The sequence below is a fragment of the Octodon degus genome, unplaced genomic scaffold (assembly GCF_000260255.1).
Source record: "Octodon degus isolate 3935 unplaced genomic scaffold, OctDeg1.0 scaffold00005, whole genome shotgun sequence".
NCBI classification, from domain to species: Eukaryota; Metazoa; Chordata; class Mammalia; order Rodentia; family Octodontidae; genus Octodon; species Octodon degus.
In genome coordinates, this window is record NW_004524581.1 from 25,347,322 (window position 1) to 25,349,572 (window position 2,251).

The 2,251-nt window shown below is 42.1% G+C and overlaps 1 pseudogene; it reads right to left on the reverse strand.

The window, feature by feature from the left end:
- Nucleotides 1-667: 667 nt before the first annotated feature.
- Nucleotides 668-1,541, reverse strand: LOC111818370 (annotated as a pseudogene).
- Between the last annotated feature and the right edge of the window lie 710 nt (nucleotides 1,542-2,251).

Here is a 2,251-nt window from a genome sequence, read left to right on the forward strand (position 1 = left end):
TGACTGAAATAACATGTTCACCAATTGTGCAAACTATTGCAAGTGCACATTATGTCAATCACCCTCACATACTTTGCTATTGACGTGCAGTCACTAAATCAGTTCTTTTACTGATTTTGAAAGCCTTCCAATAGCCTCTTGCTTCAGTCATGGAGTTAGATGTATGGTAGCTAATTAATGATAGGACTTGGTTTTCTTGTTCTCTTCTTGGAAACTGGCCCTTCATCAATCATGGTGCTTGTTTCATGTTGGTGGACTTTTGACCTGAAATATTTCTGGTTGAATTGGTTCAACGGACATTTTGTTGTTATGGCCGAGTCTTCCTCAGCTCGCCTGGGTATTTTGATGAGTGGATCAAGCCAACATTTTCTGGAAGAGGTTCCTTTCTACTTTGCTAAATTTCCACTGAATCTTTGGCTGGTTTTGTTCTTGGGAGAATTTCCACTCATCTAAAGAGCTCTGCTCAACCTGTGATGCCTGTGCCTGCTCCAACAACTTGATATATTCTCTGTGGGAATCTACTTGCAGATCTTTTGCACCGGCACTCAAATCCTTGTCCTCAGGCCCAACAGTTCTCTTTCAAGGCAGCAGACCCACTGCTGTTTCCAGTTTAGATGTCTCAGCATAAAAGAGGACATAGGCCTCTTGAGACAAGGCAACAGATCTATCACAAGTAGTTACTTTTCTGGTACAAAAGATGAGTGATAGCAAAGTAATGCCCACTGTTGGAAGTCAAGCCAGCATGGATGAGCACAGTGTAAAGGGTGTGCCAGGGTGGTCCCTGTTCTGCTCAGACATATATGGCTGCACGTGGAGCCACTTAGAGTACTACACATGCTTAGCAATCTTCCCTGTGAAGTCTGAGTAATGTTTTAACATGAAAATAAGCACATGGGAGGAAATATATAAAGACTTGGAGGTATATAATGTCTTGGAGGCAAACATCTTTTGGAGACACACACCACAGTGATAGGTGTTTTCTGCACTGAGTTCCTCGGGCTCCATGGATTGTGTCAAAGCTTGCTTCACACTCTGAGCTGCCTGGATATCCAGAGTAATGTCCAGATAAGGCTCAAACATGTCAGAAGTGCTTCCACAGTGGAGACACTTGATTTGAGATCTCCAGAAGCTGCCAAAGTTTTGATGTATTAAGCCACTGTCCTCAGTGAAGATTGACCTTCCTTCTGCATGACACTCACAATGAACATAAACTCATGGGCATCTTATTTCTTTGTGGAAACTAGTAAGCAGTTCGTGCAAAGGCTTGATCACAGGTCCTGGGTGGTAAGCCCAAGTGATACGCTGTTGCATAGCAACAACATGCAGCTACTCAGATGGGAACAAGTTTGCCTGTGCTTCACGGCCAGCATATAGTTGGCCAGAGGAGGTGTGCATATCAGGTACTGTAGGGCTCCATTTACACAGCAAGTGTTTCCCATATTCCATAGGCCAGCTCCAACTCCATGAGGTGTCTTCCAACTTACGGAGACTGTCTCCTTCAGTTCTGCTGTCACCAGAGTATTTGAAACACTGGCCAGCATCCTTCCAAGTGGACTTCAAGGAGTCTCCTGGTTGGGGGCAAAACTTGCCCCATGAATCCAGGAGAAAGGAACAGAAACTCCCTTCCCTGGAATGTCAGGCATGCAAAGAAGTTGCCCTCTCTGAGGCCCTCTTCAAAGGACTCTCCTACCTGATTTTTCTTAAGAGGAAAGAAAATTCTGGAGCTCTATGGTAAATTGATAATTACACATTGAACTTGACCTTAATGGCACATTTTCTAATGCCCATGGGAGAGGACTAAAAAATTGTTTTGGAGCAGAGAATCTTAAATTTCAAAAAGCAGAAGCTTTTCATATGAAAATATAACCTAATATAATTTCAAGTGAAACACATTCCTATACCTTTCTAATTTAAAATGCTCTGCCTCACAATTACTGGGTCAAAGAATAAATCAAATACCCAGAGGTAAACTCATAATCCTAAGTACTTGTCTTCTTAAAAAACCATGTTTTTGGAAAACATTACAAAACAGTGAAATGTAATTATAGGCTTGGCCAATTCATAAACTTTAAGATTATGAAAGAAATGCAAAAATCAAAATGTTGGATTACAGTTGATATATGCAAAAAGGGCTGCTTTTGGGTGGGATGGGTGAGTGAAAGCCTTCCAATAGCCTCTTGCTTCAGTCATGGAGTTAGATGTATGGTAGCTAATTAATGATAGGACTTGGACCAGGAGTCCTGGACCTTGA